The sequence below is a fragment of the Arachis hypogaea genome, chromosome 13 (genome assembly GCF_003086295.3).
Source record: "Arachis hypogaea cultivar Tifrunner chromosome 13, arahy.Tifrunner.gnm2.J5K5, whole genome shotgun sequence".
Classification (NCBI taxonomy): Eukaryota; Viridiplantae; Streptophyta; class Magnoliopsida; order Fabales; family Fabaceae; genus Arachis; species Arachis hypogaea.
In genome coordinates, this window is record NC_092048.1 from 83,271,208 (window position 1) to 83,282,600 (window position 11,393).

Sequence of the window (11,393 nt, forward strand, 5' to 3'; positions counted from 1 at the left end):
ACTTTGAAACAGAAAACAAAAATAAAGAAAATGCTTGATCTAGACTTCTCACCCACATAATCATTGTTGATCTAAATCAATCCCCGGCAACGGCGCCAAAAACTTGATGGGATATTTTCGCGGAGAAACGAATTTCTCCAAAACACCCAAAACTAACCGGCAAGTGCACCGGGTCGTATCAAGTAATAAAACTCACGGGAGTGAGGTCGATCCCATAGGGATTGATGGATCAAGCAACTTTAGTGGGTGATTAGTTTAGTCAAGCTAACATTTGTGTGATAATTGATGCAGCAGAAAGTAAATGACAAGGAAAATTAAAGTGCAGAAAGTAAATTGGATAGTAACTTAAAGAACAAGAAAGTAAAATAGCTGAAACTTAAATTGCAAGAAAAGTAAATTTGCATGAAAAGTAAAGGGGACTGGGTTCAGGGAAATTAAATGAAAGCAGTAAATCAAAGCTTAGAACAATTGCAAGGAAATTAAAATTGCATGAAAAGTAAATTCAGATCACAGTGGCTCAAATGTAAAATGCAGAGGAACACACGTGCAGGAAAGTAAATGAAATTTGCAGCAGGCTTAATGTAAATTGAATTCAGGAATCGAACAGAAAATGAAATGCAGTTCAATTGTGAAATCTAGAAAGACAAGTGAAGATCTCAGGGGATCCAAGAGACTAGAAAACAAGTCTAGATCTCAATTCCTTCCTTGATCCAACAGTAAACAATTTGCAGAAGAAATTGAGATGAAAGCAGTAAAGAGAGTTTTAATTCAAATTGCAATTCACTGAAAGTTTGCAGAAGGGGAAAACAGAGAGAATTCTCAAGTTGAAATTGAAACAGAATTTCTTCAATTCTCAACCCAAGATTCAAAACAAAAAGAAAAACTAAAGAGAGAGAGTTCTATATTCCTAATGCTCCCTAGTGGAGCTCGCCTCTATTCTCTCTATTCGGGCTTACTTTCTAAAATGAGAATGATGCCTTATATAGGCATTTTTACAAAATGAAAATGAAATTCAAAACAAATTACAATTAAATGAAATACCTATTTTATCTATCTCTTGTGCCTTTGAGTGATGACAATTGGGCCCTTGCTCTTGATGGAATTGGGTTGATAGAGGACTTGGTTGATTGCTCTTGGAGTTTGGAGAGGAACCAAAGTGAACCAAGTGAACCGGGTTGGAGTTTTGCAAAAGTTTGAGTAAAAGTTTGACCAAAAGTTTGAGGCAAACTTTTGGTCCAACTTTTCATATCAGCCCCCATGTTTTGCTGATACCCACGTTGGTGCAAAAGTTAGGGGTCTAACTTTTGCTCCAACGTTGGCCTTCCTTAGTGCACTTATGGCGCCAACGTTAGCCCAAAAGTTAGAGGCTAACGTTGGCGCAAACTTTTGCTCCCCCTTTGTGTTTTTCATGTGCCAACGTTAGCCCAAAAGTTAGAGGCTAACGTTTGCGCAAACTTTTGGTGCCCAGGGAGTGTTTTTCTCATGCCAACGTTAGCCACAAAGTTAGGGGCTAACGTTGGCGCAAACTTTTGGTGCCCAGGGAGTAACTTTCATGTGCCAACGTTAGCCCAAAAGTTAGGGGCTAACGTTGGGGCTAACTTTTCACCCAAAAGTTTGTGCAAAAGTTTGAGGCTAACTTTTGGTCCAGCTTTTTGCTTCCTGGTTCATTTTCACTTATTCCATTGTCCTTTCTTTACTCCTAGCCATTCCTTCTTGCTTCAACCTTTCTCCAAGCTTTCTTCACCTATCATTAATCAACCAAACACATCAAAGCTATGCTTAAAATCATGAGATATTCATTTTTTCATAATATGTGACAATTATAGCATAAAACCTCATGAAATAGCATGGATTCATACATGGTTGATTAAATCAGAGGAAACATGAAAATCTACCCAATTGGCTTGCTTATGGCTCAAGAAAGTGCATAAAACCTATTGAAAACAAATGAAAAAGCATAGAAAAACATGACATGGTGACATGTCATCAGTGCTTGTGGCACAAAGGGCTTGAGGTATTCTTTCTTTTTTTGTTCCTTCCTCTGTTCAAGGCAAGCCATTTCTTCTATCTCCCTTACATTCTTCCTTGACTCTCCTTTATTATGCTCTGAGTGTCTGGAGCATTCTTCCTTCAGACCTTCTTCACTGCTTAGATTGATTGACTTGCATTCTTCCCACCTTACCTTCTTCATTTCCCCTCTCGGTTTTTCTCTGTATCACTTGGGAAACTATCAGTGGACTTTGGAGCCTGTTGTAAAAGATGTCCTACCTGAGATTTGATATTCTTAAGAACCTTCCCTCGGCTTTTCATACTACCTCTCAATTCTTCCTGGAATTTTTTCATGTCTTCACACTCTTTGTTAAGGTTTACTATTATAGCTTCTAGTTTTGCCATTCTGTCATCTTCATATGGTGATGGTTGGTTGGAATTGGGGTGTTGAGAGTGGTTGTTGTGGCTTTGGTATGGTGGCTGTGAATAAGTGTTGTGTGGTCTGGTATGGTTTTTGGTTGGAGTTTTGGTGAGTGGAGTTGTTATACTGGTTTGGGTTATGGGGTCTGTGATCTTGGCCTTGGCTTTGTTGGTTCCCCCACCCAAAGTTTGGGTATTTCCTCCAACCAGAGTTATAGGTTTTAGAGTATGGATCATTAGCTTGCCTAGATGAGTTCCCTAGGTAAATTAGCTTCCTCCCAGTTAACTCCTTCTTTTGTATCCAACTCTTCTTGGGGTGATGGTTGAGTATGGATAGCTGCAGCCTGATTCTTCTCCATTTGCTTGGTCAATTCAGCCAGTTGCTTGGTGATCATCTTATTCTGGGCCAGGATTGCATCCATATGGTTTAATTCCAAGACTCTCCTGTTGTTGCTCCTATCTGAGGCATAAAAATACTCATTGTCAGCCACTGTCTCTATAACATCAATGGATTCTTCAATGGTCTTCTTCTTGTTGATGGAACCTCTAGATGAGTGGTTTATTGCCTTCCTTGATTCACAATTCAGCCCTTCATAAAAGATGTGGATTTGCACCCACTCATTAAACATGTTAGGGGGGCATTTCTTTGTCAAATCTTTGAATCTCTCCCAGGCTTCATAAAGAGTTTCACCATCTTACTGTCTGAATGTCTGCACTTCAGTTCTTAGCATGTTTACTCTTTGTGGAGGGTAGAACCTTGTTAAGAATCTGTTCATTACATCTTCCCAGGTGGTCAAGCTTTCCTTGGGGAATGATTCTAGCCATTTTGATCCCTTGTCCCTCAAAGAAAATGGAAACAGTAGCAATCTATAGGTGTCAGGATGAACACCATTAGATTTAACTGTGTCACATATCCTTTAGAATTTAGTGAGATGCTCATTAGGATCCTCTTGTGCACTTCCTCCAAAAGAACAGTTGTTCTGGACAAGAGTTATGAGCTGAGGCTTCAATTCGAAATTATTAGCATGGATAGATGGCCTTTGAATGCTGCTACCATAATTTCCTGGATTTGGATTGATGTATGATCCCAAAACTCTCCTCTCTTGTCCAGCAGGGTTAGCTCCACCTCTTCTGGCATGTTTGTTCAAAAGAAATTTGCAGAGAATAAAATGAACAACTGAAATTAAATTGCAATTAATCAAAAGAAAAAGTAAAGTGCTCAATCTAGTTATCCTTCAATTTAGTAATTGTCAATACAAAACCAATCCCTGGCAAAGGTGCCATAAACTTGATGTGCAGTAATTTGCCTCTCAACAAATTTCCTTCTGGCAAGTGCACCGGATTGTCGTCAAGTAAAAACTCACAGTAGAGTGAGGTCGAATCCCACAGGGATTGGTAGATTGAGCAATGTTAATTGGATAATTATACTAGTTGGGCGAAATCGAAATTAAATTAGGAATTGCAGAAAGTAAATTAGCGGGAAGCTTAAATTGCAAGAAAGTAAATGAGCATAAATTAAATTGCTGAAATTAAATGACCGAAGCTTAAATTGCAAGAAATTAAATGGGAATGGAAATTGCACGAAATTAAAGACAGAAAGTTAATAGAATGGGTAGATCAGAGATGGGGATTCATTGGGTTTTAGGAGATATTGAATTCTCTGGATCAAATCATTTTCATCTCTTCCTCAATCAATGCATTCATTGACATTGCTTGGCAATCTTAGATGATTGGATCCCAATGTCTTGGCTCACCAATCTCTCTAAGCATGAACAATTGCCCAATGTCTTGATTTAATTGCTCATGAGAAGTGTTGAAGTTCGGTCACTAACTATACCACACAAATTCATAGATCAAAGTATTGGTAGGATTACATGTCACTATATCCATCCAACCCCCAATCTAATCCAATGTGAGAAAGTAATTCTAGCATGAACTCTTTATTCCTCTCTCGAGGCTCCAAAGAATTCCAATTATGGATAGCTTATCTCTCAAGACAACTATCCAATTGAATTAAGACCAAAAGCTTTCTAACAAAATCAAGAGAAAAGAGAGAAGAAGAAGATGTAAACTACTATTGATCCATTGAATTACAATAGAGCTCCCTAACCCAATGAAAGAGGTTTAGTTGTTCATAGCTCTCAAAATGGAATTACAATTGAAAGAGACATTGCTGAAAATTAAAGAATTGCAGAAAGCTAAATTAAACTGAAAAGTGAAAAATTCCCGAAAAAGGTCCAAAGGTCCTCTCTAACTTAAATTCTAAGCTATTTATACACTCTCTTCCATTGATCTTCAATCTCTGAATTGGGCTTTTGGCCTTGATGGAATTAGGTTGAATTGGCTCCAATTGGTTTCCTTTGCTGTTGAGAAGAGATTGGTGTGAATTGCAGAGACTGATGCTTCACGTTGGGGTCAACGTTGGATGGCCAACATTGACTCAAACGCTCTTCAGAAAAACCAGAGAAACTTGCTGTCATTGGCGTTTGACTCAACGTTGGAGGGCCAACGTCCCGCTATCCACGCGTACGCGTGCTTTGTTCGTTTGTGCACAATGGGCAAAAATTCTCATCCACGCGTACCCGTGCTGCATGTGTGCGCGTGGATGCAAAGATTTCATTTTATAGCTTTAAAACCATGCAGGGGACGTTGGCCTCAGCGTTGGACCTCCAATGCTCCCTCCAAAATTGGCGTTTTCATGCATGCGCATACTCCACGCTTACGCGTGAATCGCTCTTTTTCCCATCCACGCGTACCCATCACTGACGCGTACGCGTCGATTCAAGTTTTTCAAATCTAAAGTTTGGGTTCCTTATCGTGGACATTGGAGGCTAGCGTTTGAGGCAACGTTGGACTCCAACATTCGTGTAATGACGCGTACGCATGACCCATGCGTATGCGTGGATGGTCAAGTTTGCTATTCCACGCGTGTGCGTGACTCACGCTTGCGTGTGGATACGAAAAATTTTGCTTTTTCACGTGTACGCGTCTTAGACGCGTATGCGTCGCTTGAAAATCATTCAACCCCAGAATTGGTCATTTTATCACCATGTTGGGGGTAATGTTGGACCTCCAACGCTCCCTCCAACGTGAGCATCAGCAAAATACCAACGTTGCTTCCTCTTCATATTTTTCATGCTCCTTCTTCAGCCTTCTTCCATGCTTTCCTTCACCTATCATCAACCAATAAATGCATCAAAGCCTTGCTAAAGTCATGAGAATTCTTATCATTCTTAGCATACAAGTAATCATAGCATGAATCATCATGAAATTGCATCAAATCACTCATGGTTGAATGAATCTAGGCATACATGAATTTCTACCCAATTTGCTTACTTATAGCTCAAGAAAGTGCATAAAACCTATTAAAAACAAAGAAAAAGGCTGGTGAAACTAGCCTAAGATGCCCTGGCATCATGAGCACAGCAAGCCAACCTTCAAATGGATGGGATCAATATGATTAAGGTTTTAAGAAATGCAATAATGAGCAGCAGCCTGAGCAAGTTCAGTACATGCGCAACACCTCAAGTTCTTTCCAAAATGACTTCCATGGTGATACATACAATTTATCATGGAGGAGCCATCCTAACTTGAGGTGGGGTGACAATCAAAATCAATGGCAGTGTGATGCCAGGGCATTTTGGCCAGTTTTACTGACCTTTTCTTTACTGTTTTAGGGTAGTTTCATGCACTTTCTTAGGAAATAAGCAAGTTTTGGATAAATAATCATTTACATCTTGATTCAAGCAAACATTGTGAATTTTATATGATTTTATGAGAATTATGCATGAATTGAATGATAAGATGAATGATGCAAGATCTCATGGGTTAGAACCTAGCTTTGATGCACTTTAATTGCTTGATTTCAGGACAAAGGAAGCAAGGAAGATGCCACGTTAATAGCCACGTTAGTCTAACTAACGTGACCATTAACGTGGAATGGAGGATAGCTTGCAACGTTAATGAGAAAAGTGATTGCCAATAACGCCTGCGTGAGCCATCATAGCCCACGTTAGTTGCCACGTTAACTACGTTAACGTGGAAGCTAACGTGGAAGAGAATCAAAGCTCCAATGTTAGTAGTAAAAGTGAATGCCACTAACGTTGGAAAAGGGGGCACACCTAGCCACGTTAAGAGTCACGTTAAGTACACTAACGTGAAAGGAAAGAAGTGCCAACGTTAGTGACACTCACCTTTGTCACTAACGTTGGATATGGCTATCACTACCACGTTAGATGTCACGTTAACCTAAATAACGTGAACTGTAACGTGGGAAGCAGGGTGTTTGAAACGTTATGACAAAGGTAAGTGTCACTAACGTTCTCGAGGCTAAGGCATGCCCACGTTAAGAGCCACGTTAGTTATACTAACGTGGACTCTAACGTGGGAAAAGGAGGTTAAGAGCAACGTTAGTGAAAAAGCTAAACCCCAATAACGTTTGCGAAGAATTAAGAGGCAACGTTAGTGGTCACGTTAGTGCCACTAACGTTCAAGTTAACGTGAACCATCTTGGGCTAGAAACGTTAGTGAAAAAGGTGATTGTCACTAACGTTCTCGAACCCACATTTTCACTTAAACGTTAACGCCACTAACGTCCTAGCTGAAGTCCATGCCTACTTCACACTTTCTCTGCAAGTAAAGCTGAGCCCACTGAAGATTCCAAACTGCTTCAAACTCAAGACCCAAAGGCCCATATCCAAAGACATGAAGAGCCAACTAGAAGATCAGAAGAGTAGTATATATAGGAGTAGTTTTGAACTAGAGAAGGGAGCTTTTGGGGGATTGGGAGAACTACTCTCTGTATAATTTTACTTCCTCTGCAACTTGTAGTTTTACTTTCATAATGCATTCTCCATCTTTATTTTCTACTCCTAGAGCTATGAACAACTAAACCCCTTTCATTGGGTTAGGGAGCTCTGTTGTAATTTGATGGATCAATAATAGTTTTCATTATCCTTCCTCTTTCTTTTCTCTTGATTTTACTAGAAAGCTTTCAATCTTCATCCAATTGGGTAGTTATCTTGGAAAAGAAGCTATTCATACTTGGATCTCTTCGGAACCTTGGAAGAGGAATGAAGAGATCATGCTAGAAATGCTTTCTCATGTTGGACCAAATTGGGGTTTGGATGGATATAGTGACATATAATCCTACCAACATTTTGATTTGGAAATACATGTGGTATAATCAGTTGACCATACTTCATCTCTTCTCATGAGCAATTAGACCAAGGAATTAGCTACTGATCAAGATTTGAGAGATTGAATTACCAAGGAATTGGAATTCAATCACTTAAGATTGCCAAGGAGATCAATGAATGCATTGATTGAGGAAGAGATGAAGATGAACTTGATCCGGAGAATACAACATCTCCTAAGCCCAATGAACTCCCCATATCCTATCTCACCCATTCTATTTAATTTCTGCAATTACTTTCCGCCATTTACATTCAGCTCTTTATTTCTAGTATTTACATTTTCTGCTATTTACTTTCCCGCCATTTAATTTTCTGTAACTCTCACATTAAATTCTGCTTAGCTCAACTAGAACGTTCCTCTAATTAAAGTTGATTGACCAATCAATCCCTGTGGGATTCGACCTCACTCTATTGTGAGTTTTTACTTGACGACAATTCGGTATACTTGCCGAGGGAAATTTGTTGAGAGACAAGTTTCCGTGCATCAAGTTTATGGCGCCGTTGCCGGGGATTGATTTTGTATCAACAATGATTAAATTGGTGGATAACTAGATTGAGCATTTTTTTTACTTTGTTTGATTTCATTTGACTAATTCACTTTCAGTTTAGCTGTTTTCCTTTTTTTCCTTACCCTTGTCTTAGTTGTTTACAGTTCAGTTCACTAACCCACTAACTATTTGGTATATTGCATCACTCACACTAACAGCATTTCTAACAAGAATACTCTCTGCATCTACCCCTTCTTGCTTTTGCCTTGTTGGTTGTATGACAGGTAGAAGAAGCGGGGCTTCAACTTCTTTTGATTCTGAACCTGAGAGGACCTTCCTTAGATTAAGGAGGGAAGCAAGAGGAAAGAGAGTAGTTGGTACGGAGGAAGAAGAGGAGTATTTTGAACCAGACATGGATGAGAATATGGAGAACCATCATGAAGAAAAAGCTCACGACCATGGCAGAGAAGGCCCTGTGCATCATGCTGGGCAAGAGAGAAGAGTTCTGGGATCTTACATCAATCCAAACCCAGGAAACTGTGGAAGTAGCATCCAAAAGCCAACCATACATGCCAATAACTTTGAACTTAAGCCATAGCTCATCACCCTTGTTCAGAACAACTGTTCGTTCGGAGGAGGTGTCCAAGAAGACCCCAATCAACATCTAACCACCTTCCTGAGGATATGTGATACTGTGAAGTCTAATGGTGTTCTTCCTGACACCTATAGACTGCTCCTATTCCCCTTCTCACTCAAGGACAAGGCATCTAAATGGCTGGAATCCTTCCCGAAAGAAAGCTTAACAACCTCGAAAGATGTAGTGAACAAATTCTTGGCGAGATTCTATCCTCCTCAAAGAATCAACAGGTTGAGAGCTGAGGTCCAAACTTTCAGACAACAAGATGGTGAGATTCTATATGAAGCATGAGAGAGGTTTAAGGATCTGACAAGAAGGTTCCCCCCAGATATGTTCAATGAATGGGTACAGCTACACATTTTTTATGAAGGCCTTTTTTATGAATCAAAGAAGGCAGTAGACCACTCATCCGGGGGATCTCTAAACAAGAAGAAAACCATTGAAGAAGCCATAGATGTCTTTGAAAGGGGCAACACTAGAGGAGTAATGGAGCTAAACAACGTGGATGCACTGCTGGCCCAGAACAAGCTGATTACGAAGCAGCTGGCTAACCTTACCAAGAAGATGGAGAGGAACCAAGTAGCAGCAATCACCACCTCATCAGTAACTCAAGAAGGAGTGAATGCAGAGGCAGAGGGTGATCAGGAACAAGCCAACTACATTGGAAACTCACCCAGGCAGGCACATGATCCATACTCCAAGACTTACAATCCTTGTTGGAGGAACCACCCAAACTTTGGGTGGGAAAACCAACAAGACCAAGGCCAAGATCAGAGACGTCACAACCCCAACAATAATGCAGCTTACCAACATTCCACACAGAGATCATATCAGCACCTACCTAACAACACACCTCAACATCCATACCAAAGCCCGAATGGCCCTTCTCATCACTCCAACTCTAACTCACCATCATCCGAGGACAGACTCTCAAGGATAGAGACTTTACTTGAAGGAATATGCAAAGAAATTCAAGATAACAAGGTGTTCAAAGAGGAGGTGCGAGCTAATCTCAAAAACCAGGGAGACACCATTCAGAGGCTAGAATTTCAAGTGGGATACCTCTTTGAGAAGATTCCCAAACCCACTGACAGCTTCCCAAGTGACACAGAGAAAAATCCGAGAGGTGAAGCAAAGAAAGTAAGATAGGAAGACTGCAAGATGGTCACTACAAGTGATAAAGGGACTGAGGAAAATCCGAACAAACCATTAGAACAACCTGGAGACACATCAGCAGAGAAACAGGAAGAGGATCACCAAGAAACCAAAATTACACAGAAGGAGCTGCTGAGGCTCTATGCTCCTTTTCCCCAAAGACTCAAGGGTGGTGTAGAAAAGAGAATATACTCAAAGTTCCTTGACATATTTGCATCTCTCCATGTGAACATACCATTCATCAAGGCTCTTCAACAAATGCCCTCATACATTAAGTATATGAAAGAATTGTTGACCAGGAAAAGCTCACTCAAGGGAGGGAAAACAATAGTGATGAATAAGGAGTGCAGTGCTCTCATTCAGCCAGAGTTGCCTACAAAGAGGAAGGACCCAGGGAGTTTTCACATCCCCTGCGCCATAGGAGAAACAATGTTTGACAACGGACTCTGTGACCTGGGAGCAAGCATCAACTTAATGCCTTTATCCCTTATGAAGAAGCTGCAGATCAATGAGCTAATGCCCACAGACGTAGTCATCAGGCTGGCTGACAAAACTCAAAAACAAGCAGTGGGAGTGGTTGAAAACGTGTTGGTAAAGGTTGGGAACTACTTCCTTTCCACAGACTTTGTCATATTGGAAATAGAAGAGAGTCACATCCACCCAATCATATTGGGAAGACCGTTCCTAGCTACAGCCAGAGCGCTCATAGATGTGGAGCGAGGAGAGCTAATATTGAGGATACATGACAAACAACTCGCATTCAATGTCTTCAAACCCTCACAAGAAGCAGATCAGAAAAGCAAGGAACTAAGGAAAGAGCACGACAAAGCACTGGTGGAAGAAACAAGCATTGAAGCACAGGGAATTCCTTTGGTTGATGAACAAGATAATCAGCAGCTATCACAACATAAGGAAAATCAGGAGGAACCAAAACCACCAGAGTCATGAGAGACCAGCAACAAAATTTCCTTGAAAGAAGAGGTCACAAAGAATACGGCAATGTCAAAAGAAACAAAGAAGAAGGCACCACAAGGGGGTGGAGGAACAAGAAGATCCCTACAGAGGATTTCTCCCCAAGGGATAAAGTGATCTAAGCTTATTTCCCAGTTATCCCACCTCATCTCCCCACCATCCCATCTCAGCTACCTAAAGTTTTCACCATCAACAGGATTCTCTCCTTAGAACATGTGGAGATCCTTGATAAAGCCAATGGAGATAGATTTACTGCGAGGGGGGAAGCTTTGAAGCATTACCAACCACCCTGACAAAGTCAGAACGTCAAGCTAGTGAAGCTAAAGAAGCGCTTCATGGGAGGCAACCCATGTTTTATATGCTTTTAAGTAGTTAATGATGCAAGGTTCATGAATTCCAATTCAACTCTGACATATACTTAAATGAATCCTTTTATGCAACATATAGTGAAGAACAGGTTTGGTGTTCAAGGCACACTAAGAGAACATGAATTCAATTCATATCATGTCACTCTTAGAACCTTGAACAAAACTTTGT

The 11,393-nt window shown here is 40.5% G+C and overlaps 2 non-coding genes across 2 annotated transcripts; one reads left to right on the forward strand and one right to left on the reverse strand.

Annotated features, from left to right (window-relative positions):
* Positions 1 to 3,032: 3,032 nt before the first annotated feature.
* On the forward strand, positions 3,033 to 3,140 carry LOC112739009 (small nucleolar RNA R71). Its single transcript, XR_003169952.1, has one exon. It is a non-coding gene; the product is annotated as a small nucleolar RNA R71 (small nucleolar RNA).
* A 5,817-nt stretch (positions 3,141 to 8,957) lies between these two features.
* On the reverse strand, positions 8,958 to 9,064 carry LOC112739195 (small nucleolar RNA R71). The gene has a single exon (XR_003170132.1). It is a non-coding gene; the product is annotated as a small nucleolar RNA R71 (small nucleolar RNA).
* Between the last annotated feature and the right edge of the window lie 2,329 nt (positions 9,065 to 11,393).